Source organism: Cygnus olor, chromosome 5, assembly GCF_009769625.2.
Source record: "Cygnus olor isolate bCygOlo1 chromosome 5, bCygOlo1.pri.v2, whole genome shotgun sequence".
In the NCBI taxonomy this organism is placed as follows: Eukaryota; Metazoa; Chordata; class Aves; order Anseriformes; family Anatidae; genus Cygnus; species Cygnus olor.
Genome location: NC_049173.1, coordinates 64,053,784 through 64,081,540, shown reverse-complemented (window position 1 = coordinate 64,081,540; position 27,757 = coordinate 64,053,784). Strand labels below are relative to the sequence as shown.

General features: G+C 43.2%; 1 long non-coding RNA gene across 4 annotated transcripts in view; it reads left to right on the top strand.

Moving 5' to 3' along the window:
* Positions 1–27,757, top strand: part of LOC121071530 — a 57,507-nt gene that overhangs the window by 19,964 nt on the left and 9,786 nt on the right. The window contains exons 2-9 of one of the 4 annotated variants that reach the window (XR_005820673.1): positions 9,554–9,650; positions 9,753–9,892; positions 13,553–13,721; positions 18,078–18,179; positions 18,648–18,811; positions 22,011–22,174; positions 26,347–26,457; positions 27,653–27,724. This is a non-coding gene — a long non-coding RNA (uncharacterized LOC121071530). Of the gene's footprint in view, positions 1–9,553; positions 9,651–9,752; positions 9,893–13,552; positions 13,722–18,077; positions 18,322–18,647; positions 18,812–22,010; positions 22,175–26,346; positions 26,458–27,652; positions 27,725–27,757 lie in introns of all 4 variants that reach the window. The other 3 variants (XR_005820672.1, XR_005820671.1, XR_005820674.1) reach the window with 3 other exon arrangements.

Below are 27,757 nucleotides of genomic sequence, written 5' to 3'. Positions count from 1 at the left end.
TTGGAAAAGCCAGAAGGTTTTACACTGGTTTATGCAAAAATATGTAAAATGATGAAACGCCACAGGGAACTGAAATTAACACACACACACACGCCACACATTGCTCAGTGCAGCTCCCTTCGCAGCCTTTGGGAGCCCTTTGCCAGCTGCCTCGTACTGGGGCCAGGAGGCACAGCCACTTTGTCGTCTCCCCTGCCAGGGCTGGGCCAGGGGCACTGTTGTCACAGGGCTGTGATTGCCTCCAGTCTGCACCACTGCCACACCTGGTACCCGGGAAATCCCTCCACAACCAGGCTGTCACTGCTTTCAGGGCAGGGAGGCAGGGACGTTTCTCCCTGACTCCTCTAGAACTTTTTAGTATTTCCAAAATAAGGTGTCTTATTCCATGTTGAGAAGGGAAACTTTCAAAATCCTGTGTGTATTTATAAATAAAGACATCTCTAAATATATGTGTTAAGAGCTATATGTATCTGTAAAATAAAGATATCTCTAAACACATAGTTAGAGATGAGACTGAAGCCAAATCAGTCTTGCCCCTTTTAAGCCCCAGATTGCCCATGTCCCCTCTGAGCCAGCAGACGCACAGCAGAGCCAGCTGCAGAGATAAGTCAGCCTCCCTGTGGCAGAGTGATTAAAACCTCCTGATCCGAACTCCTGCAGACTCCAGCATTTCTGATCCAGATCTAAGCTTGGTGGCACAAGCTTGTTTCTAGCACTAGTGCAGATAGCTGAACCACTACAGCAATTGCAGCTGAGCGCTAGAAAATGGAAGGAGTTAGTCACATGAGGGAGATGAAAGCCAACACTAAGTGCTGTGATTATTCTATCAAAATGACTGCTATAAACATGGCTTTAAAAAAAATTCTTAGCTAAACAATACCATCAGGTGATATTAACTGGTGACACTTTCTAATCTGGGATTGTGAACTGGCTGGCTTGTGTATGCTTTGCAGCAAACTGTTGGAAGGAGAGGGGTAGCCGCACTCACCAGGCTGGAGGCCACCCAGGGTACAAGACACCGGCGCTGGAGAGGGGCTAGCAGCCCCAGATGAGTCGACACATAAAAATCATTTGTGCTCCTACCGCCCCATAAACATTTTGCACGTGCCCAAGTGAGGGGCAAGGGTGATATGGCATCAGTGGATTGCATAGGAGGGTGGTTGGTGTTTCCTTGTTGGGGACCCAGGTGATTCCTGTCTGGCAACAGGGTGAGGAGCACCATGCCACAGGGCTGCTGTGGTAGAGGAGTGTGCGACCGGGTGCGTAATGCCACTTGTCTGCTCCATAAATGGGCTTTGGCTGGATTCTCGCATGTTTACGTAATCCAACAAATTCTTTGCTGCCAGAGCAGGAGAACTAACCTGTAATCCCCAGGGGGTTTGTAGCTCTGTTTCATGTACCTGTGCTAGCAGCAGCCAGAGGTTCACTGCAGCTTGAAAAACCTGACCAGAAATCAGTAAATTTTATGACCTCAACGGGGGTGGTTTCTGTATGGTTGCTTGGGATGGTAGTTTGAAACTGGCTTGTCCATCTGTACACATTCTGCATTTGTGTTGTTGAGCTGCATTGCAACGTAAGAGGCACAGCTATGCTCGGGCTAACTCTTGGTTCAACATTCATGGCTCAGCCACTTATAGCTACTTTAAAAGTCCAGTTCTTTTGTTGGCCTGATGGGTGGGTGAAACCCACTATTTCAGTGCAGTGGGTGCGCTTGCACCTGCTGTAAGCAGCTCTTCTTGTGCACTTCTCCAGCAGCCAGGTTTTATGGAGCCCACCTCAGTAAGAAGATCATCTCTTTGTATAATCAGAGATATTGACTGACCTGTTAAAAGAACACAAGAGCAGAAGAGGGAGAGATTTTTGTCACACAACTGACTTTTTAAATGAAAGCAGGAAAGATAGACTCTGAAAAGTTCCTTTAAAATGTCAAGATGATGTAAGGTACCTGCGTCCCACCCTTCTTGGGTGTTCTTGGCTCCACTGTCCTTGACCTGAGTAATTTCAGTACTATTTGTTTTGAGTAATTTTGGTTTTGCTGCTGCATGTCCTTGTGAATAGAAAACAATGTTTCTATTGGCAGCAGTTAGTCCTCCATCCACCCATGTCTCCTAAAGTATGATAAAAGCGCAGAATGAACTCCCAGTCTCTGACCTTTTGAGTGTGTGTGTGTGCGTTTTGTCACACAAGTAGACTGAGAGCGACGTTTCATCCTTCAAATGCTCATGTGTCCATGCTAATGGAAGAAGTTGAGGGTTGTAAGATTTGGGTCTAGCCATTGAAGATACCTCAGGATTTGGATACTTAGGTTTGGTTGATGCCACTCACAAATCCAGATCTCACTTCAGTAACTTGAGAACTGACTGTGTGAAATCACTGGGAGCTCTGCCCATGCCTATTTGGGCATTACGATTTCATACTCACAGTTTCCTGGGTTTGAGATTCAGGCTTTCTAGCCGAACCAACTTTAAGTAGAGAGAAGCAGGTTACTAATAAGGTTAGCTCTTTAGGGATTATTTTTCATTGCATGTTCACATTTCTGGGAACTCCACACTGCAAAGCTTTGGACCAAAAGTCTTCTCAGGTTTAAAAAAGCAAGAAGAGTTCTTACAAGTTTGTGGGAGGTATCTCTTTGGCCTCTGTGTGCTCTTGGCTGTAATCATCAAGCCTATTGGGAAATGAGTGAGAATCTAGTCTTCTGCACAGAGCATCACAATGTCTGCTAGTTTGAAGCTTACATAATTTAAAGTGTTTTAAACAATTTCTCTTTAAGAAGAATGAATCTCCCAAGATGTATGTCTGCTCCAAATGAGAGGGCTGCAGTTCCCATAACTTCTCCAAAGCTTGAATGCGGGTCCCTGCTAGATTTTTAAGCACATTCTGTCAAGTTTTGAGTTACGGGAAGTATTGCTTTTGGGATCAGATTTCATGTTTTTTTGTCCCTTGCAGAGACTATAATCTTCTTTACTCTTCACTCAAATGTTGAATCACTAAATTCATAACGGTTACTGGTGTCAGTAGCTGCAAAAGGTAAAAGCTGTCACTTAATAGGAGTGTTAATAGACATGTTGGATGACTTTGTGAGACCGCCTAGCTTATTTTTGTTCAGCACTATTGCATAGGACATGGCTTTTATCTTGCTATATTCCTAGAACCAACATCAAAACCTGCTCTTGCATCTCCCCACTCCTTTACGGCCTAGAAAAGAAAGGGTAATGCTACTGTTCAGGAGCATTCTGAGTGGGCTGCACAGCCCTGTGGTAACAGGGTGCATGGTGACTATGGGTCCTTCTGTGACTGGGTGTCTGCCCCCACAGTATCTTCAACTTGGAGTTGTGCGTGCCTTTTCCTAGGCAGAATGCTCCCAGTGTACACTAGAGTAGCTACTCCTTAATGTGTGACTATGGCAGGATAATTATCCTCTGATGTGAAATTCTTCTTCATGCTGTGCCCAAGGTTATTCTCATTCCAGAACAGAAAAGTATATATAAGTTATATGCCTATAAAATATGTACATAAAGTGCTGGAACAGATAAATACTGATATTGTTTGCAAGTGGAGTGGATTGAAGCTAGAGGGATTGTAGTATTTTATGCTCACCTGAGTCTTTGGGCCCTTTTTCCCCACCCTTAAAAGACAGTAAAAAAAAAAAAAAAAAAAAAAAAAAAAACCTGAATGTTTTGTCAAGGTCACATAATGGTTATATTATATATATATATATATATATATATATATATATATATATATAAATCCTTGAGTAGGCCATGCTTATTTGACCTCATGAAATCTTAAGTCAAAAATCCCATGAGAGTTAGACAACTGTGGAGTTTGGACTTTTTCTATGCATGCATGTTATTTTGGTTGGAAGTTCCCTTCACAGTACTGCTTGCTTCTATGTAACACTGTGTGAATCCCTAAATTCTCAGCTCTTCACTCTCCTGCTCAGTGAATGCAGAAAATCTTGATTTATCCCTGCCTTACACGGTTAATATGTTGCTTGTTTGCACTGTGTTGTGTGATCCCCTGATGAAAGCTATCATATGAACTCTGATAATCCAGCCACGCTCATACTGAGAAGCATGCAGTCGAATAGTTAGACATGCTTTCTTCTCACTTTCAGAGAAGACAAGTCTTTCAGCATGTTTTGTTTTCAGATTTTGATCGTTAACCTTGACGCTTACAATGGTCGGAAGAGGGAGAGGGCTGGCAAGTGTGTTTCTGGTAGAGATTAACCAGACAGAGACCGGTGGAGCAGCTGGGGGGTATCCCGGCTCTTTCCTGTACAGCACACCTAGCCAAGAGTAAGGTCTGTGTCATGTCAAGAAGGAAAGATCTGCCTCCACTTTGGCAACAAGTCTGTAAAACTAAACTTACTTTCTTGCTGTTCTTTCTCTCAGTATTGTTGGTATTTTCTTCACTTTCTTATGTCAGCTTTCTTCTCTAGGCATAAGGAGGGTCACCACAAACAAACCAAACAAAGGTTCTTAACAAACCTGAGATGAAGAAGTAATGCTAAATGGTAGTCTTATAATGGCGCTTAAGGGCACTTCTTTCCCTTCCTTGGGAGCAGGGAGAAGTTTTAGGATTTTGTTTTGGGCTTGATTTGCCAAGCTGTAGAAACTACATGAAACAGTCTGGGTTTTCAGTTTCATTTGTTCTGTCCTCTGGTTTCATCATTTTGGAAACGTACACAATGCACAGTGTCTTGTTGCGGTATCTTCCGATAAGACCAGTATAAAATTGGCTTGGTTACATAATTGTTTTAAATCCCTGTTCTCCATAATATTCTTTCTGATTAAGTAATTTAAAAGAATATATTCAAATGAAGATGTTCTTAATCTCACTTGTTCCAGAGTGGCTTCTGTGTTAGAAAAGACTGTAGGACTTGGACCACTTTCTGCAAAGAGTCAGTGTGCACCTCCTGCAGCTTGAATGTTAGTACAATATTTTAAAAGAGGCAGATACTTCTGTAGTGCCGGGTGAAGTGATGCCACACTCTTGGGCTTGCGCCAGGACAGGGGTAGGGAGGAGGAGCAGGGTTTGTACCTACTGGGCTAGCTCCTGGAGATGCAGAGAAATGCTCACTGGGCATATGGTGAATGAATCCCACCTACACCCCAGAAATGTTCTTTCTTAGAGAGGTTTTGCATGTGTCTGAGCCATTTCCTGAAGTATTTCATTTTTAAATCCGATATGTTTGCTATATACCAATAGTGCTATGGTAATAAACAAGTGACAGTTCTCAAAATTAATGCCAGTGTGTAGCTAGTCTCTTTCAGGCTAAAATAAGTAATTTCAATTTCACAGTCTTGTGAGTGCAGCTATGAGGAAAGAGATTCTGAAATGCCAAGTACTTGAGAGGATTAGCAAAAAAATGCAAACGTTTGTGTTTCGGGTTAATAGCCTGTGTGGATGCTGTCATTCTGCTGTCAGGACCTGTGGGCTGGCATCAAGGCTGTCTCTGAGCGTGTTGAGAGAAGTTAAAGTATTATTAATATGGGCCACATTCCACTGATGTGCAGCTTCGAGGTGCTGAGGACGCCCTTGTTAAAATCTTGGCAGATCATCACAAGCATCTTCCATGCTTTCAGCCTGAGGGAGGTGTTCCTTCATGAGCTCCATTAGTCAGGAAAAAAAGAGGAAGGTTCAAAATAAAGTTAAAGTTCAAACTCAGGAAAAAATCTTTTGCCTTTTTAACTAAGTCTGGTTCTGGGGCATGTAGTTGCAGGCACGTGCAAAGCCCCTAGGAGTCATGATGAAGGTGTAAGGCTTTCTGAGAAAGGAGTTCTTGATCTCTATGCATGGTCTGACTTCTCTGTTGAACACTTGCTCTTTGCCAGGAAGTTTTCCAGCTCTAGTGACACGTTCCTAGCAATGAGGAAAAAAAACACTTTACTAAAGTTCAATGAACTTATAGAAAATATCTGAACTTTTACTGTAAAAATCTTTGCGCTGTGCTTGTGAACTGAACACATGGGGCTTTGTGTCCAACAGCAAAACTTTAGAGCAAAATGAGGGTGTCTTAAAGTCAGTCTGCTCCTTAGTGCCTGGCCTCCTCGGAAGGCTGCTTAGGGGGCATCCTCTTTGCCTCGCCTCTTGCAGCTGCATCAGGAGGCATGTTGATAATCGATGTACTGGACACCAGTTCTGCTTCCTCTTCATCAGGGGAACTCATCAGCTGCGTGAACACATCAAGAGCAGTGTCCTTTGTGGTCTTACCTACTAGCTCCTGTCCTAAGCTTAGGTTACATACAGATGAATATTAATTTTCTGGGAAGGGAACAGACGAGCAAGCTTTGTAGAAAAAGATAATCTCTGTTACACTGAAACTTTATATCTGTTGTGCATTTACTTTGAACAAGAATGCTGGAAGCTGGTTTAAATAAGTGAGCATACTTTAAGTTCCTCTCTGCTATGTACTAAATGTTTTCAATCCTAGCTTTTGGGTACAGAGAGGTAAGTCCAAAAAAACATTTAGTTATAGCATGTAGTTAGCTTTACTTTCCCCTCAAAGCTTGGAATCTATTCATTTCAACAGTTTGTAAAAATAAATAAATAAATAAATAAATCACAGTGTTTCTAGGCTTGATGAAACACTACTAACTTCTATGTAGCTGGGGACCCCTGCTCCCACTGTATTCTTCACAGGAGACAATTCTTGACATCTCTGAAGATTTAAGTGGTCCCTAGAGGAGTCACCAATTCAGGCAGTACTGCAGTTTGAATATTGCTGTGGTTTTAATGCCTGAACTTCTTGGGCTGAAAGTGCTGGTCTGCTTTGGTGTTGGTGGTAGAGCTTCTTTGAGGAGGAGGTTGGGCTCTAATGTCCAGGGGTCCTTGCCACCCCGTGTTTTGTGCTGCTTTGTGGTAGCTTGTGGAGGTGATGCGGAGGTTCAGTAACACCTAAAGCCAAGCATATAAGTGAGGGTGCAGAAGCAGAATGTATAATTACAGAAGTGTTGGTCCATGCCAAGAAGGGGTGTTGAGGGATGGCAGGTTCACATGCCTGTACGTATTCTGGGGTTTGCCTATTCCTGTATTAAGCTAGAAGTGTAAAGGTGTAATTCTCCATTTCCAGAGCTATCCAGCCTGCTTGAAATGTTCACAGCAGTTAGTTTCTCTGTTCAGAATAGGCCAAAAAGATTGGTGTGCTTTGGATGAGTGTGCCTCAATTCGTATTTCAAACAGTGCCTTCATCGTAAACCTTAAATTATCTTCTGCAAGCTGCTATGAAGAGTGAAGCGTCAGGGGAGAGGCTTTTATAGTTGTTAAACATTATAGTGCTCTGATGTTTATTTGTCATATAACTTTCAAAAATAAGTACAAGCAGAGGAGAAAGCTTCCTGTTGTAAATCTGATTAGTCTGTGAACAGTTTGAGTCCAGTTGGCCTAAATCTGGGAGGGATTCTTTGGACAAATCACCTTTGTATTTTCTACTGTTTCAGCTAAAAACAAGCAATCTTTAAACTATCCACTTTGAAAGGATATACGGTGGCTAAATTCAACAAAATTTTAAGTGCACATTGAGGGAGGGATGTTATGAGAAGTCTGGAAACACCACCGTGTGCTGTCATGAGAAACTTTGATCAGGGTGAGGAGAAATTATCTGGGATTGATTTTTAAATTGTTAATTATTTCTAGAAAGCAACTAAAGTGGGTAGAAATCAATTCTGCCCCATAGCTATATTGTAAAGTAAGGGATGGTCACTCCCAACAGCTCCCTGCATGGAGATGAGAAACTACAAAAATTACACAGGACTCTTTGCATCTCTCTGATGTGTTTGCAGGGGGACTTCATGGTTCAGCAAGTGAAGTCTGAAAAGCTTGGTCATGGCCCCCATTTTCTTCCCTACGGGACCTTCAGATGGATATAATGCTGTGTCCCCAACCATTGTCCTGCACCCCACTAATAACAGCCTGAGCCAGGGTTCCTCATCCCAGGGGAAGCAAAGAGCTCTCCTGAAGCAGGAAGCCACACTGTATTTGTAGCTTTCCAAACTTCCAGAGAGAGCATGTGTGGTGGCAGCAGCAAGTGTGTCCTCACAGCTGTGCTGGCTGCAACCCAGCACAGGCAGGGGAGGAAGCTACAGCCCAACCAAGCCCAATGAAGGAGAAGTGTCCCTGCATACAGGGAGGAAAAAACGAAGTATGCTCGGGTGGCAGGAAGGTCTGCTTTGAGGAGTTGTCCAACTGAACGGTCTCCCACAAGATATCTAGGTTGAGTTGTTAAAATCGACTTGGTGCAGCATCTGCCAAAGGCAGACCCAGGAGTCTCACTCTGTCCTGTGGGGCCTTGCTGAGACAGTCAAATATATATTCAGGGTATGCTGGAGCAGAGCTAAGCCCAACAGCACACAGCTGTTTCACCATCTTAGAAAGACTAACTCACTCACAAAGAGGAATTTTTGCTTGTTGATTCGTATGATTTTCTTTGGAGAGGGACAGTCCTTTGGGCTCTCTGCTTTTTCACTCATCTGTTAAAAAGCCCCATTTTGGGACATCCCGATTCTTCCAGCCAAGAAGAGCTGGATTCTGCTTCTGGCTTGCTCAGAAGTGGTTGCTCAAGAGCAAAAATGAAGCATTCCTGTCAGGAATTGGATGCACAACATCCAATGTGCTCCCAGGGTCAGAGAAATAGGTCTCAGTCTTGAAGAGAAATCCTCCGCATGGCAGTACGTTACGTCAGTACAGAACTGGACTGTCCAATTTTGCATTCCAGTACAAAACACAGCAGCCAGGTGATATGTCCAGCAATATACAAGTTTAATAAACTTCCTGTTAGACTTGTGGACAGAATAAATAGTTCCATGATGTCTGCTTAACAAAGCCAAATTGCACACCTCTCTGTATTTTAACTAGAGCCGCTACAGTTAAGGGACTGTCAACACTTCGCATCTGGATGGATGATTTAGCTGCCTTGCCTCACATCAGGGCTAATTTGGCATTTGACTTACCCAGTGCTGCTACAAGATTTCTGTTTTTACCAAGTGTAATTTATGTTGATTGACCATGTCATTCTTGGGCTTGAAAAAGGAGTTTTAAGCAGTAACAGAGTAGAAAGAAAATGAATATTTAAACACATGATTTTGCAAATACTTGGGAATGAGAAGAAGCTTAGACACAGACACGCACAGAGTCTGGAGATGGCAACTATTCCCTTTTCCTTGCTTTTAGTATTAAAACGGTCCATGGGATTTAACTATTACTCATTAGTGTCTGCCTCCCCAGCCTTCTGTTCCATACCGGACGTACAGTGTTTGTATAGAAAGCAAACTTGTTGCACTGTGTAATAAGATTTGAATGCAAACATTTAATTAACATTATCTGTTCAGAAGCATAGCTTAAACAAAAGTTAACTTTTCTGTGCCAAAGCTGAATGAAACTTTGAAACTGAAGTTTAGTTTTTCCTTCTCTGACCAGTGCCATGGATTGATGTGCTGTTGATACAACCCCTTTCTCATATTTCACATATGGAAGTCCATGATGGAGTAGTAACTTCATTAATTTGGCCCATACTGGCTCAGTTTAATACTAATATTTTGACCTTATTCCCTAGGAAATATTCTTCCCGCTGTGCAAACTTGGAAAGCGTGACCATCCCTGCAGTGTGAGCCACATTTATGACAAGCTTTCAGAAAGATAATATTTCACATGTAATATATGGCTGTTGGTTCTTAACACTTTTCTTATTATCAGAAAGAGGTATGGCCTGTCATTGTCCTGTGTTTTTTGTTCCTTTCTTTCCCTTTTTTTAGTGTTCTGAGATTCACATTTCTGCATGCCCTGTGACCCAGGAGTGACAAGGATGTGAGTCCTGTGTGCAGTTCACCTCATCTAGGCTGATAGAATTTTGAACCTCAGATCCCAGGACAGAGAAACAATCATATCTACAAAGGTATTTAAGCAACCAGTTCCTTTAATCACTTTGTGCATCTAAAGCTCTGTAATAGATCTATTGGCCTCCATTAAATAGGGATGTGGAGAAGCTGGGGCATTGGTTACACATTGACCAACCCATGTAGTCTAACTCAGTGATCACTGAGGTGGAATCTGTCTGGTTATCTGAAGAAGGAGGAGGAAACTGGGCTAGAAATTATGTTTTCTGAAAACAAATATTCCTAACTCAGTTTTCAGTCAGGAGAGCATGTTATTGTTGAACAATTGATACTGCTTCATGGAAGCTTATTTTCAGTGCCTTAAGGGAAACTCAATTAAGTGAACTTCTATTTTAAAACACATCTCTTTCCTGTCACTGAAGAAGCAATAACAATTACAGAACATGGGATTTTCTGGGAGTGTTGGTTTTTGTTCTCATTGATTTTTTTGCTGCCTCTATTTAAATCATATCTATAGCATTCCCTGAGGCAGCCCACTAGAGACCTAACCAATTTCCCTGGTGACTCCAGGCTGGTGTATACTTGCTGCCCTTTAAGGCAAGAAGAAGGGCATATCCCACAGCTTGCTGGCATCAGTGTTGGAGGTGCTGTGGTCCTGCAGGACAAGACTGTACATGACAGTAGCTGAGGTTTGTGCTGTACTTACCCATAGGCTGCTGCTGACATCCAGATGAGCTGGTTTCCCTACATAGAGAACTGCTTCTGTCACTAACCAGCCCAGAAACCAAAATGTTCACTAGTGGTGCAAGTCTGTTGTCTAGTCCTTGCCTTTCCACACTCATCGCAGCTCTGCAAATGCAGAGATTTGAATCTAACATGACAAGAAGTGTCAGAATTGGGGATTAATTCTCTGTGAAATTATTTCCTTGATGGGATGCTGCCAGGAAGCTTGATTCTGCATTCTTTGGACACCCCAGATTCCCACAAACTGTGAGGAGAGGACTGTGTGGGCAAGGAATGCGATATGAGCTTGTAATCTTTTCAGTTAGAGATATCTTAACACATAAGTGGGATGCTCTCAAGAGCCTGCTGTGCCAAAAAGATGACCCTTCTAGGACTGGGACCATTTATAGAATGTTGATTTTTAGTGCAGAGCACATTTTTATAGCTGACTTCTATAAATGTGAAATACTAGGCCAATTAGGCTTGACAGTGCTGACAGAGCCTTAATTAAATCAGTGTGAACAGTATCAGTCTTGCATAATTCTGTTTCCATCAAGAGCATCAGAAATTGTGATTTTTTTTTTTTACTTTGTCCCTTGCAAGAGATGGAGCTTTGACAGGTTATTCCTGTTTCCAGTACTGCTGGTTCATTAGTTTGTGTCCATAATTCTGAGGTTTCTATTCCATTGCCATCTCTCTTCAGTTCTACATTTTGCTTCCGTAGCATTGACATTTTGGCTCATTCCCTTCGGTGCTATACACTGGCTACAGAGAGATCATATGTGCCTTTCCTGTAACCTTTCTGTCCCTCGATTTAACCACAGAGGACACAAATCTGCAGTCCTACAATAAGGATAGATCTTGAAAAACACTAACAACCAAGCTTGAATTTGGTGCTCAGCACCTCTTTTTTTTTCTTTTCCTTTTTTCCCTGTGGAGACTAGGCAAAACTGTCTTTTAAGCACAGTGGAAATTCAACATGCAAATAGACTGCTGAGTCAGGGCTGCTCCAGGATGATGGCTACCCACGTGACTTCTGTGAAATGGGTGCCGATTAGTTACTAGGTATTTTAAGATCTAAAGGTGATGAAATGTCTGCTCTTGCTGTCAGAGACTCACCTTTTACCTGTCTGCCCGTGCACAAAGGGGGACTGCTGCATGCCAGCCTTTGAGTCTTGCAGCAAGATGATGGCAGCCTTGTGTGTGAAAGAGCACAAGCTAGGGCAAAATCCTCTGGTTCCTGCAAATGAGGGGCAGGCCCCCTCGTCGTAACTCATTTATTTCTCTGGTTTTGATACCTGCTAAAGCAGACGGAAACAAGAAAAAAGCTGCCTCTCCACCATGGCCTTTATGTGAAGAAAGGGCAGGAAATGCTCATGTGATTTCTGCAGCTTCAGCTGGCTGGGCTTCTCCCCACAGGACTGCAGCACTGAATGCCAGTTGTCCCTGTGTCTGGACGGCTGGGGAGCACCCACTGTTGGCAGAGTGGACAGCATGAATCTGGCTTCATCTGGCCTGACACCACTTGTGGGTCCCCCCGGGAGAAGGAAATTCCCAGCTGCTTCCAAGGACAGCTTGAAGTCCTCTCTTCTTCTGGAATGGTGCAAGGGGAACTTAACCTGGACGTGATATCTGGGATCTGGCCTGAAATCTCCTCTTCAGCTCAAGAAATAGTTTGCCTGTCTCTCTCTAAACATTTTTGGCTGTCTCTGCTTAAAAGCTTTATATAATTTCACAAAACTACTCACACATCCAGCACTGCAAAACAGATAAACAGAGAGAGGAGCTGAGTGTGTATAACAGGCTGGAGTACAACCAGAAATGCTTAAAGCCTGTGATCAACTTGGTAGCACACAGGGACCACGAGGGATGGTCACGCCGGTTGATTTGAGTTCTGCGCTCTCTTTCTCTTTTCTGCTTTCTTATCCCATTTACATCCTTGATCTCTGAGTTAATCATTCTATGATGACATAGGCTTAATCAAAACTTGAGCTCATCAGTAAATTTTGCTGGCATCTTCACGGAACATGTGGACCAGGCTTTAGTCTTGAAAGTGTCACCATGTCCTGAAATTCCACTATTTCTTAGACTGTGGCTCATCTTTCTTGTCTGTTCTCCCTTTAGTGCCCTGATGATACGTGTTCAGAATCAGACCACATGATGCAGAATGCAATTTTGTGGAAGACTACCAAAAGATCGTAATCGTCTGGTCTTATCTCTCATTCCAGACGTATCCTGAAATGACTTGTTCTTTCTTCTCTTTTTATTTTACAATGTAAGCATTTCACAGAGGAGGTGACATCTTTCAGTGCTTTAGAATTTCATCTCCCTATGTCTTCACATTTTTTTCCACTTTCTCATCTGCATGTTACAAACTTAATTGAGCTGCACAATGACTTTAAAAATACAAATTCAAACAAAGACTAATGAGGATGTTTCTTGGCAGTTGGTCATTGTTTTGCCTTTGGCCCATAACTTTGCTTGCTGCTCTCCACTGGGTGCTGAATCCATGCTTGTGTTTAAAGATAACTGCTCCAAGCATGGTTATATCACAGTTTCTGTGTATGTTTTCCGAAGGGTTTAATGTTGTATAATCCGTTCATTGTAACCACATTTGCAGACAATAGCAGGCTGCAGAATACAGTGCAAGAAAGTGTTAGCAAATCTCGTTGCTGTTCATTCCCTGTCATTATATTTAGGTTACATTGAGCCAGTTTAAGAGAACACAGAAAAGAAACATGGGTTCAAAGCAACGGCTTCAAATGTAGCCAGTTTTGTTAGTCCACAAGCAAAGGTGTCAAGGCCTATATGCAAAGTATGTGATATTTTTCCATCTGAACCTGCTTGTGAGAACTTTTTAGTGATTAGGTAAGACTTTTTTTTTTTAAACCTAATCATCCAAATTGAGTAATTATGCTGATTTGGCTGGACCAGCCTTACATAAAGGCATCGGGGAATAATTGCAGCACCTATCTTTTTTCCCTGTGTGATTTCAGGTAAATTTCTGCAGCGTCATGTGTCGTGCAAGTGTGAACAAGAAGAGTTGGTCTTTTGAGAGCAGCGGAAACTTCCCATTCTTCTTGTCTTCTTATGACCTGTTTTCCATAAGCAATACCACAATACTTTTGTAGCCAAGCAACTGATCATTATTTACCTATTTCTTCTGTAAGTATAATTATTAGTTGAAGGAGTCACATTCGATTCAAGATTAGTATATAAGTGACTTTGCCTTAGTTTCCTGTCTTACTAAAGATACAGGTGATGTTTGAAGAGTTGAGAATTGATGTTCCTTGAAAGACCTGTTCCTTTGAATTCCTTCTGTAAATGAACACCTTTAATTTCTGAGTACCACATGTCAGCAAAATCCTGAACCCATTCTGAAGGCGTGTTATTGCCACATAATGTGCACGGGTCAGATTCATCTTTTGCAAGACTAGAAAGGATCTGAGCTTGCCTCAAAGTGTACTTCTGGTTCCTAGAAATACTCTTGCTAAAAGATAAGCAAAATGATGTAATCATGGATGTCCACTGGGTATTCTGGATTGAATGAAATCCTCCTAGTGAACCATGGGAATGGTCATAGAAGAAAAACTCCAGATGGGGTAATGATAAAGCAGACACTTAACGAGGTTTCAAGCTGGGGCATCTGAGAGAAGAACTATGGAGCAAAATGCTAAAAAGAAAGAATGCATTCATCCTAGTGAAAGCTCTTACCTTTGAAATTGTATAAGTGGCCAGGGCCCCTTTCTGAGGAGAAATGCTCTCTTCATTTGGCCAGTGTTAATTAATGAAAGTATTTCCCAACCAGTCCACGCTTGGACCTAAAGGCAAGTTTATGCAGTTAGTTACTGGGTGGGAGGAGAGGCCTACTGGAGAGCTGTGTCCCTGGGAAGGGCACTGTGGAAATCCCTTGTGTCTGTGTGAGGCTTTAGTGTGCCCCTTGTTATTTTTGGTAATATATAAATTTACAGCGTAGAGAATAGAGTCAACCTTGAGTTTGCTCTATGTGCCATCTACAGAGACTTCTTCCTCTGTTGAAGCCATCTTTATGCTCTGCATTTAATATAAACAGCGTGTTTAGAAATGCATTGTCTGGGCAGATCTGACATCATAACCAAATTCTTTAAAATAAAATGTTTAGGGGGAATCATGTGTCAGCTGCCTAGCACTGAAATGTATGGAATGGAATTAAGCAAACCTTTTCTTAATTAAAAAATGAAAATGGATTCTGAACTTTATCTAAGGGTCACTTTGGGATGATTTCTAGACAGAAAAAATCTTGGCTTTCTGGCAGGACAGCTGTGAGGGAGTGTTCTATTCATTAGAACACAATTTGTCCAAGAAAATATGTTCCAAGTCCTAATCAATTTAGATGAAAACTTACTGGACAGGGTTCAAGCAGGCCAGTTATGGAGTCTTATAAAGCCAAACCCACATGTCTCACTGGGCAAGAGGCAAGATAATCTTAGCTTACAATGGAATGTTTAAATTTATACAGCTAAGATACTGACATAGGCACAAGGGTTGGTTCTTTTGTGTGTGTGTGTGTGTGTTTTGTTGTTGTTGTTTCTTTTTTTCTTTAAACAGAAACTGTGAAGCATTAGAGGTTTTAAAGTAAGAGGGGGAATGGCCCTTTAAGATATATTCATTCATGGAGAACGGACTGCAGCCAGATTTTTCCTTGCTTTAGCATCTATAGAAAGGTTTTTGGAAAAGGCCAGCTTCCAAAGCACTAGAAATTTAGGTGTGCCTCCACATGAAGGTCCTTGGCATCACAGGCTTTTGCAGAGCTTTTAAATTCCCAGCTGTATAAAGATATGTTTTTGTGAACTGCACTACCAGTGAAATTCAGCAGTTTGGAGAAACAGTTGCACAGTTAGCCCTTGGGAAATAATACCATACACAGCATTGTTCATCGTTAAATGTACGCTCTCTATGATGACATATTGCTACTGAAAACAGAAAACCGCAGAATAACTACCCCCCAACCTTCCTGGTGTTAATGGTGTTAATATTTTAGGGCTTGCTTTTCTGTCATTCATTTAGTTTCTCCATTATTACAGCTAACATTTCAGGTTGCAAGAGGGCACTTAAATAACTTAGAAATTACGCATTTTCAGATTGATGCTAAGAATTCCTACAGAGATGAGACATAACCTGAGAAATCTTTTAAATTGTGGAATATTTAGTTTCTTGACTTGAAGTGTTTTTTCTAGCTTGCATAGTCTTAGCCAAGGTTAATCTCCTCTGCAAACACGAGTCAAATTCATTTTAGCAGTAACTACCTATGCTTGGTAAACAGCCACAGAGGCAAGTTGATCTCTAAAGTGCCAGTTTACATCTGCCTCTTTGCTCATGGATCCTCTGCTCTCCTGCATCCATTGCTGGGAAGTGACAGATACACCATTTCTCATCATACTCTTCTGGCACTTGAAGGCCTTCACTGTCTTCAGAAAAATATTTTTCTTTTTAGATGTGACTAGCCCTATCTACACCACAGGCAGTCCCTCCATCCTTAACTTGTTACTCACCAGCCAAGGGCCAAGGCCTGGATCAGGAGCCATCTTTTCTCATCACGACTCCTGTAACTTCAAGAGGCAATGAAACACATCCTCCACAGGTCCTCCTCTCTCCACCAGCACCATCCTTAATATCACCCGTGCACCTGTGGCCACCCTCTTTGTTCAAAAGGGAATTTGTCCACATGACTGGGGCTGGATGTGAAAGAAAAGGAGCATACAGTATTGTTAAGCAATTTGTGGTTAAAGTCACAAACTCTTGAGACTCCTTGACTACTGTAAACACCAGCGGTTCATTGTCTCACAGCCTCTTCCTTCCTTCACGCCCACTCTGCCAAGTCAGCCACCTGAGACTCTGCTCATTGCTCTTGTTTTCCCTGGCTCTTCTCACTTGTTTACTTAAAATCTCTTTCCCTCCCCTGCCCTTCATTTGAATTTCTTTCAGGAGGGTCTTATAAGGACACCTACTTTTCGCAAGCAAGTTTTTTCAGAATTTCCTGGGAGTTAATAGGCAGTTTTTTTCTTTTTTTTTTGCATGTTTTGAAATAAAAATGTGTGCATTTCTTAAATGCCCCTTTCACAAACTCTGCTTTAAAACAAACCCTTTTTCTACAGAAAATAATGGTTTTAAAGCCCCAGTTTATAAGACAAACACCATACTAAGGAGAACGGGTACTTTGGATGCAGCAGGACAGTATGTCACCCAAGGGAAAATAGCCAACATACTGCTGAAGCTGACTGCATATTTTCATTTTCAAAAAGCACTCAAGACTAAAAACACCTGTTAGAGAGTCTAGCTTTTTGGGCTGATTTAGGAGGGCCTAGTGCAGAGTGTCCTATCAAAAAGCACACTTATTTTCACAAGGCAAATCAATCAGTTTTTATGTGGCAGGGCTACAGTTCATTGGGATGAACTCATTAAAACTTTGTACAACAAACCACAAGTGAGAGGTGCAATATTTCATTATTCAAACTCAGAGAATAGACAGGCGTCCTATGGAAAAGTGAGTCATATTCTCTGTAGTACATTCTGTTCATTCTGCTATAATAAACACGAGTGTTTGTTTGCTGAGCCCATTAGCATCCAACTATAAACTTGATTAGGAGGACGAGATCCTCGGCCCGCTGCTGGTTAGCGTGCGCACTGCCGTTTGGTTGTTCAGTTGTGTAACAGCACCAGTCATGTCAGTCTGCCATTCCAAAAGGAAATAACAACATTTTCCTCATTTCTTTCAAATCCATCCCAAATTTCTATTAAAGACATCAAAGCAATGACTTTAATACTTTCTATGCTTTCCAAATGACTCATCTTTTAAAGAAACTGCTGGGAAATAAGGCACCACCAAGGTTCCTTAATTTCAGGGTTTGAGACTTTTAAGAATTTCATGGAAAAAAGTCAAAAACAAGAAGCCACAAATCCATCTTCTCGTAAAACTATTCTCCATGTTTTATATGTTTGCATCAATTTCTGTGCTACTAGTTTGAGTTGGTTTTACAAGCTACAAAAATATCAGAAGAAAAAGCAGGTTCTTAGTCTAGCTGTTCTCTTTGTGATCTCAGAAGAGAAGGTAATTGTCACGATTAGAGAAGGTAAATTATCTGATCAAACGTATTTATTATCATTGCTGGAAGATGACGACCAAAGGAATAACTTTTAAATAGGAGATGGTTGGCTGTGTCCAGAACTAGTAGTGAAATATGGGATTGTCTGCTGGAAACAAAGGGACTTCTGGGAAGGAAGTTTCTATGCAGCATAAATAGTATTTTGGAAATCTGACTCTTGCCCAGTTCTAAGAACGGGCAAGGTCTCCAAATTTTGAAATGCTTGCTGCATTTCTAATGACTCTAGATGTGGTGGGGGGATTGCTGCTGACTTCAGTGGGAAGAAAGTTGGAGATTAGCCATGGGTTAGAGAGTGGTTATAACTGCAGTCAGTTCTGCTGAACTGTTTCATCTATTTCCATAGACCCGCTTGCTTATTATAATTATTTGTCTAATGCAGCGCTCCTGGAAGCGAGGTCAGTATCCTGCAGTATCTGAAAGGAAGAGCTGACAATGATCAGTATCCACTATCTGACAGGAAGGCATTTTCCAGCTTCTGATGGTATGCTAAGTCTGTGCATTTTACTGACTTTTTTTTCTTCTACCTTCTATTCATTTGTCAGAGGGGCAGTGGCATATGGTTACAGACTCTCTTTAGTGCAAGATTCACCGAAAAGCTGTGAAGTGACAGTATGAGACTGCAGGTAAAATGACAACTTCACTCCTTAAACATACATTGGAGATTCAAAGTAGGAAATAAGGAGTCTTTCCTCTTTTACTTAACATTTTAAAGCATTAGAGTGTTTCAGGTTCTGCAGATCACACAATGGAAAATATCCGGTTGTAATTTTAGGGGGTGTCCCTAATAATTGGCTTTTAAAATAAATTCCTCTTCAAGGTATTCAGTTACCAAAATCTGTTCCTCTTTTTAGGTCCCATGTTGTAGGTATTTTTAGCAGTCAAGGGAAATACTGTATTGTCCCTCCTCAGTGTCTCCTCATGCCATTTTTTTTTTAATTTTTTCCTCCAGAGAAATGTATCAGAGTCATGTCAGAGGCTCTCGTCTGCAACTACATGGATGAGCCAGCCCAAAAGCCGGTCCAGCTCCAGGTTCCCAGTAAGATTCCTCCAATCGCATAGCAAAGCAGCGGACAAAAGCTCTCCTCACCTACTGCAGTGCTTCAGCTTACCTCTGTGAGTCATGCATCGTGGGCAGGCATCTCCTAATTATAAATGGGATGTTCAATAAGCCTGAGGTTTTTAATATTTGGAAGTTCACAATTATTCACGAGAAATAAAATGCACTGACTACCATTATTAGCTACGTACTAGGAAGAAAATATAGTGCTTGAAAGCCTTGAACAGAGCCAGGGTATCTTAGTAGGTTCTCTGGCATGAGTGAATGGTTAGTGTCACATTTTTCTAGGTAAAATGCAGGAAGTTTATCTAGTAACAGAGCCTGTTGAATCCAGACCAACCTCAAGTCTCATAATAATCCCTACATGCACATGCTTGTGTTGTAGATGGAAATACCACATTTAAAAAATGGAGAATGACTTGATTTCTTCTATTTATCGCTTACCTTTCCCCAACAGCAAACGTCTTCTTCCCATTATGGAAATTGTGACCCTGCGGCCACCTGGTTAAAGTGATTTTTTAATATTTTTTAAAATCTGCTTTCCCTGGAGAGAAGGATGCCGTATGTGGTAGGTGCTTTGAAACAGGGTATTGGTAGCTGCATGTCCTGGTCTTTGCCACGATTGCCCCCACTGAGGCATGAGCGTGCGAGCCTGTTTGGTATGTGCTGCTGCAGAAAATGCATATGCAAGCACAATATGGTATCTGTGGGTGCAGGAGCATCTCTTCAGGGATTCTGTTGTCTGATTTGCTGATGCTAGCAGTCCTGTGAAGAAACTTTTAGTTGTTTCCCACCTCGGTTTTTTTATCTTCAAAACAGGAATAAGGAACTATCCCCAGAGAATTCAGAGCTAAATTTTTAATTACTCATAGCTCTTGTGTACCATTGAACAGAGCATGAGCTGGAAATCTTTGAAGCTGCATACCAACATTTCTGTGATTTAAACACCAGGGGAGCCCCTCTTCTGAAAACACTGCTGTATTCTCCCGGCTATGTGTTTTGTGACAAGCCTGCTGAGTTCAGCCTTTGGCACACAGAGTTGCAGCACCTAGACCCCATGATCCTTTTCCATGTGAAGGCCCAGGTTTTGCTTTGGGGGACTATAGGAGCAGGGGAAGCGTCTATTGTGTGCACTACGTTTTGAGGTGCAGGAAGCAGCGTTTAGCAGACCTGTACTCTGCATTGTGTAGGTGCAGCCTCTACATGCACAGGTGGTGGCCCTCTACCAGCATCAGCACTGCCCTGACCCAACCCCCAGCTGCGCTGTGTCAGGTCTGGGGCTGTAGGTATGCACAGCACCTCCCAGACAGGCTGGAAGGTCGGTCAGGTCACCCCCTGCCTCTTGGTAACAGGCCCTGATGCTTTACCGTCAGCTCCTAGGAGGCTGCAACATTTGAGCTTATGCTGGCTGCCCCAGCACACGGAGGTCAAACAAATTGAATTACTCTTCAAATTAGCTGGATACAGCTTTGATCACTGTCCATTTGAGACCTTGTGTATTCTAACTGGAAAAATGCATGCCATGTTCCAGCCACCTCCTCCAGCCAGGGGAGCAGTGATGCCACTGGCAAATGCATACACTTGCTGAGCATTACTTAGCTGGAAAGTTATAACTGAAGTGTGTCCTCTATCTAGAATGATCTCAGCTTTTCTGGGCCTATCTCTTGCAGATGTTAATTCCTAACTATTATCTTTACAAGTTCCAACAGAATAGTAAGCTGCAGTGAAGAGGGGATATGTTCAATTTAAGCAATGAGATTACCATGTTCTGAATGAAGCCACTTTTATTAATAATTACCTCTCCGCCGTGACTTTAAATTCAAACAGCTGGACAGCCTCTGCTCTTTATTAATTTTCTTGGATCCATTGGCATGAAGCCCTTAATTCCTGTGATGTAATGGTATAAAAAGTTGGCTTCTGTCTGAGCTTCCACCCACAAGTTCTATATTTGGAGCATGGCAAATTTCTGCAGATTCCAGAGACAGGCTATGCTCAAGACGTGCTGATGCCTTCAGTCCCATCCCATTGCACCAAACAACAAGATTGTGTGCTTTTTATAACTGGGATCATAAATATGACTCAGATGCACATGTTGTCTATGTAAGCACTTGGGGCTGGCTATCACTTTATGGCACTGGGAAGAAGCCAAGCCAAATAAAAATTGTTTTGAGTAAATATTACATTTCTAGAGCATGAATAACTTTTCTCTGCAGCCAACGTGTCACTAATGGGAATAAGGAAGAAGACGGGGTGGGGGGAAAGCAGTAACTAAATCATCTCACTAAACACAGACAGTCTGCAGCAAGACCTGTTGTTTCGACTTGTCTGGGGTGTAATATCCCAGATAATTCGTAGCAGGTCTCAGCAAGGCCACAAGTGATGGAAATAAAAATAGCTATATAGTTCAGCGCCATCCTGCTGCACAGCTCTCTCTTGGGTGGGATCTCTACCAGTGGTATGTAAAACAGGCAACTGAAGAACCAAGTGTCCTTCTCTCCCCAGCTCTCAAATCAAGCATGTGGATTGCTCCACAGAGATCAGCATTGCTACTCACATGGTCAGCACTAAGCATGTGCATATGTCTGTTCAGGATCTGGGCCAAAAGGAAGGATGAGTTTTTCATCTTGCGACTTCAAGACCCCAGGGGATGTCTGCATTGCAGAGCACAGAGAAACAGAAAACGAGTTGTCATGCAGCTTTGCGCTGCTGCACCAGAAGGTGAAGCAGCTCGTCGGCAGCTCTCTGGGGCACCGATGTGCCATCCTGCCACTAGCATGCACCGCTGCAGGGCTGGCTCTGCTCCAGCTCTTCCAACAGCTTGTTATGTCTCGGTTTCTTTTCCCTCCCTGCTCTCCCCCCTCCCCCCCCAAAAAAAAAAAAAAAAAAAAAAAACTGCCCTTGAGCAGTGCTTAGTGAACAGGTTATGAAGTGCTTCATATACCTGAAAAGGGATAAGAGCAATGCTTTGTTTTCTAAAAACATACATAGATGAGAAAAAAAATTACACTGATGCATGGAAAAGGGTAAGAAATTAACAAGAAACATTGCCTCATAACAGGAATCTTCAAGTCTCCCAAAAAACAATAGCCAGATAGAAGTACTGTGTGAGAGTCTAGCTTTGAAATTCATTAGTGGTTTTCCCATTTTCCTAATGACTATGTAATCCTGAGCATTCATGCAGGTTGCACCTGTGAGTCTTTGCATTATCAGATGAGTGCTTTCCTGAACTTTGCTGTCTTTTCCTCTTTGTTGTAGACTGCTTTGGCATAGGAGGAAGAAAACCTGACTTTAGAAAAGGAATTCAGACAGGAAGCAGCAACGTTCCAGGAAGATTTCCGAGTCAAACAGGAAAGCAACTGGATTCTCAAAGTGCATATTTCAGAGATTCCCCAAAACATTTGGCTACAGAGTTGGAGCAGGTGAGTGGGGAGGCATCAAGGGCATGTGATGTTCTCTGTCCCAGCCGTCCCTATCAGAAGCATTTGAGGAGCTTTTCTATGTTGTGGGCTGGACAACAGCTTGCAGATAAAACATTTCAAGGGCTGTGAGCCCTGCAATAATGACAGCCTTGACGTCAACAGACCTGCACCTGCAGGGAGTAGGGCTGAGAAATCAGTGCCTGTTTGCCCAGCTAAGGCAGCTTTGACTGTGTTTCCAGTATCTGGGAGATAAGTCTTTTTTCCATGTCTTACAAAGCTGCCAGTGGTTATTTCTGCCAAGAGAACAGCCCAAGCAATGTATGAGGGACTAACTCCCTCCCCTTTGTAATGCATTTTATAATTCAGAGGAACTTTTGTAATACAAGAAAGTGTTTTTACATAGAAGAGCTTCTAAATTGTTAGAACAGTCGGAAAATCCTAAATTGCCTGTAGCAGACAAGAGAAAACAATGAAAATAACATTGTGTATTGGAGAATTTACAAAAGTGAGAGCTGAAGATCAGTTTCCAAGACTGAAAACATATTCAGGGACTCCTGTTGCACTTCATGTTTAACACAAATACTGTAGCATTCAACAAGTGAATTGCACCCACCTGCAAAACTTATTGCTCTGTTTTGCAGAGCTTAGGCTCTGAAAACTGTCTGGAGAGACAGTGTCAAGGTCAGTCCTGTTTAGGTTTACCAGGATGTTCCTGGTCTCCACGTGCAAAAGGGAGGTGAAAACTTACCTGGGATTGAGTCAGCAGCCTGAATTAGAGATGATGAAAGAGGGTTTGGCTGGAGTGCGGCATAGCTTTATGACTATTGCCATGAGTTTTCATGACACTTTGGGGCTAGCTACGTGGCGATTTAGCTCTTGTTAATTAGAAATCTAAGGGCTGCTTCAATTTGTAGTTGTTACGCAAGATCACAAGAGGTTTTCAGGCCACCAGGGATTAGGTGTTAAAGGTGGAGGAGCTGAAGGGTTCTTTGCAAGTGGCTGGCAGATGGTCGTGCCAGAAGGCTCTGGTCGTGCAGGGGTTGCCCTGGTCGGAATGACCCTTCCTGAGGCCTCAAACAGCAAACTCTGATCTGCACATTGTGGACACAGTTTCAGCTTACCGTGGTATTGCTTAAAGAGTTCTCTTTTTAGGAATAGCTGAGTATTTTGCAGACACTTATTAGTCTCTGTGCTTTTTTTTGTGGACAAATATCAGTCACGTTTCATCAGTGGGAAACTGAGGCATAAAGAGGTTAAGGGACCTGACGAAGGTGATAGCAAGTCAGATTGCTTGGAATTTTGTAGCTCTGAAATATCATCTTTCTAAAACAGGAAACCCTCCCAGGAGTAGTAGGTTTTCATTAAAACAACAGTTCAAACCTGTCGATCTTGATATATCAGGAAAACAAGGAATGTAGAAAATGTGAGAGTTAGCTTAGTCTCTCTTAAACTAAACCACCAGGTTCACGTTCCTACAGAGAAACAAATACCCTGCAGGCATCATGGTGTCTTTGATTTATTTTTGGAAGTTGAACCTCCTCCCCTTTTGGTGTCTGAACTAAGAAAAAAAAAAAGAATTTGGGGGCCAACAAAAGGTTTCTGGAAAAAAAAAAACAACCCTTCAGTCCCACTTCTCAAGTTTATGACATGAGCAGTTAAGCTAATGTAATCCAACTTAGCCTCCCCTACATTTCAAAATTGGATTAAAGTTCATAAGTTGTTGAGGGAAAATGTTACCCAACAGAGTAACTATATGACTCTCAAAGTAAAGTTGGGCCTTTGCAGCTGTGGGTGCAAGACCTTGGTTTCAGTCACCTGAATAAATCAAGATAACTAATGTGCCCAGTGTGCGCGAGGGGGTGAGATGCATTGCTGCTCCTCAGCCCTTGCAGTTAGGTGGAAGCCCACCAAGCTGTGATGACTGTGTGAGTTGACAGTCTTGTCATTCATAATCTCCCTGGTTTTTGCTCTCCTTGCTTTTTTTTCGGTGAAGTAAGTCATATGAACCATAAGAAAGGGTTTTGGTTTGGTGTTAATGTGTGCTTTCCTTGCAAAAAAAGGCTGAGTTTTTCTTTGTGCACTAGCAGTGTTTTGCTGCACGTACACAAGTGACGCACCTCAAAGCATGCTACCAGCTCAGCTGTAAAACACTCGCGTAGTACCGCATCTGTGTGAATCTGCCTTTCAAAACAGGATCCGCAGATGTGATTAATTACAAGTCTGCAGAAGAGACGCTTTGCTCTTGTGAGCTGTTTTCAGCGTGCCTGTGTGGAGGGCCGTGCAATGGTGTCCGGCTGCCATCTGGCGTCCAGCGCCCAGTGGGGGCCATGGCAGGGAGCGCCCCACAGAGCATCCCCCAGGCCACCCCAGCCTGACGACAGGGCTGCTCAAGTGGCAACCTCTGGTTGACGTCCAAGCCGTGAGCAAATCCTGACCAGACTCACCAGGGCCCCCCGCCACGGTATCTCCTGCATTCCTGCGGCAGATCTGGTATTTCTTATTGTTCTCCCCGTCTCTGGGGGAGCAGCTGCAGCTGCCTGGCCGGCCTGCCAGGGCAGGAGCTGGCGGAGTCTTGTGCTGCGGGTCCCAGAACTAGCCGGGGGCTTTGGAAAAACTGTGTCAGTCTTCTCGCCCTGCTTCAGCACGTAGGGAGCCAGGGCTAGTCAGGAGGGCTGAGGTTAAAAGGAGAAAAGAATGGAGAGCTGGAAGAGCAGTGAGTGGCTGTGCCACACCATTAGCCCAGAGATGGTGCACGCTCAGTGTGTGCTGCCCTGGGCCCAGGAGCTCTCTGTTAAAATTGCACCAATACACAGCAAGAGCACATCTGGTTTGCTGGGTGGTGAATGCCTGCGAACTGGTACGCTGTTGGTGGACTGCAGTAGGGACAAGCAGGGACATCGGTAGGAGTGACTGGTTAGAGCTAGGTGAAGAGGGGAAACAGAGCCAGAACTGTTGTCAAAGCCATGAAGGACTGGTGTGGTCTCTGCATAGAGCAGAAATGCCAAGGGAGCGGTCTGGCCTGGTGAGGGCGTGTGGCACCCAGCATGGTTTTCTTTTTCCCATTTTCTTTAGTGAGCTGTTCTGCCAGGCTGGTTCCTGTGCTGTGCCCCATGCCAGTGCCCAGCCCTGGGCTGTTTATCCCCTGGAAATACAATTTCAAGGAATATGTGTTCTGGATCTTTTCCTGCTGGCAGGGAAGATTTCCCACCCGGAGGAAGCCTCATAGCAGTTGGTGGTTTGGCTCTTACCATATGTAAAGGTGACAGTGAAGAGAGCATGTGGGAGCACGAGCAGGCAAGTTTCTTTTGCAAGCATGACTGTGTACAGCTACATTGCAAGACCAGCAACCAGTCATTTATGTGATTTATGCCTCACTGCCTCCACTTTCCACACGGTACAAGAACAGGGACAGAGGAAGTGTGGAGAGCCCTTTGCTTAGTCGTGCTGGGGTTAAGCCAATGGGAGGCCTGTGTGGACTAGCATGAGGGGATAGTGGCTCCCAGCAGGGTCCCAGTGGGGTGCCTGGGGACTCTGGGTAGGATTGTGCCACCAGCAGACACACGGGGAGTGGGGCTCCAGGGCCATGGCGGCTTGGAGTGATCGTCATCTCTGGCCATACATCTCATCTGCCCAGGCTGCTCCATGGGCCAGCAGCAACCCACTGGGCATTTGCAGCCCCTGTGAGCAGGCAAAGTCCATGCTAATACAAAGCAGAAAATGCAGAAGATGCCACCTGCGTGCCTGCAAAGATCAGTCCCACACCAAGTGTGCAGACCCTGCAGTCCCACTCAGCTTCTCGGGGGAAACCTGTGTTACAGCAGGCTGTGACTCCCTAGCATCATTTCCCACCTTTCTGTGGCTTCTTTCTGGGAAAAAACAGCTCAGGGCCAACATATTCTTTCTGGCAGGGGCAGCAGTCAGGGGAAACTCGGCTGTGAAATGGGGCATGCTCCTCCCTCGCAGGCATACGTGGCAGTTGACTTCATGGCTGGGAAAAAGCAGAACACCCCAATGTGTCCCTGGCAAAGGAGGCTGTTGGGAAAATGCAACCTCAGGTTCCTCCAAATTGAAGATTTCAGTCCAGGCTATGCCATAAGATGAAATCTCTAAAGGTTTCTAAGCAGAGTCTGTCCTTAAACATGTTTTTAAACGCTTTTTCCTTTTTTACACAGGGCTGAGGAACCAGTGCCTCAGACGACCTGGACTCCCCAGCACTTGTGCAATGTGTCAGAGATGAGCATCATGAGCCTCTTTGGAGCAGAAAGAGAAACCCCTGTACTCTGGTAGGCATTGAAACAGCTTATAAATGACAACACTGGGGAAGCCTGGGCTTTTGAAACTGTCTCACAGCAACGTGCAAGTTTTAAATTCCCATCTGAGATATTCATGTGTTCTAATTAGATTTGTTGGTCAGGTTAAGTGAAAGGACACAGGTTCCTTGTTCAAGGATACAGATAAGAGCAACCAACACAAGCCTGTGCAAATTGCACTCATACACACTCAAAAACACCCTCCTAGGTTCCCCACGTCAGCATCTGTACAGCATGAGCAAATCACTTGCATGCTTAGAAAACAGGCAATAGGAGTAACAGCAGACAGGCACTTGCCTGAAGATACGAGGCCCAGTTACATGTGGTGTAACTGTGGCAAGCAGCTCTATTAATTGTATAACAGTGTATAAAGCTGGTGATAGAGCAAGTTCCTTTGATAGGCAGAAGAGCTATGTGAGCAGTGAGCACACTGATGAAAGTAGAAAGGATGGGTTATTTTGCATGCTTGTTTGATTTTTTTAATGAATTGAAAATAATGGCCAGAGGGAAAATGGGAGTGCAGTTGTTCTGTTTTTTTGTTTGTTTGCTTTGTTTTCTTTTTATCAACATATCAACCAAAAAGGTTGGACGTTGTGCTTAGGGACATGGTTTAGTGGGTGATATTGGTGGTAGGGGGATGGTTGAACTAGATGATCTTGGAGATCTTATCCAACCTTAATGATTCTATGATTCTGCCCAGCCAGTCACTGGCTTTCTGTCTGACTAGCTGCTCATGTCCTGTTACATTACCTCTGCCCATTAGGCTAAATATGAGAAATCAGGGGCAAGAGGGGGGCTCTCATCAAGGGGCCTTTCTAGGATTGTGCTTGTAGGTGTCATTAAATTTCCCTTCTAAGGCTTTTCAGGATGTGTTTTTTTTCGTGATCTTTTGTATCGTATTGTTCCAACTTTAATATCTTTTGGAGGTGAGAAGCAGCCACCACTTTCCAAATCTTTTCATTTTAAGTGCTAAAACAACCACTGGCCTTGCCATTATTTCAAAGGTTGCCCAGTTTTGACATAGATAATGCTATTCTGTACTTTTGCTTCCTTGGCATTTCCAACTGGTTAACATGCACAGTGAGACTCAGAGTGTAAAAGTTACTACCTCTAAATTCATATAGTGTTACAAACTTTCTCTTTTTTTTTTATTCTGGGACTCCTGAAGTACTTTGTGGTCACATTAGCAGTAACAGGAGTCCCTAAGACAAGGCGTCTGCATGGCTGCTGACCCTGCCAGGTGGGGAGCCCCCAAAGTGTGTTTTAAAAGTGC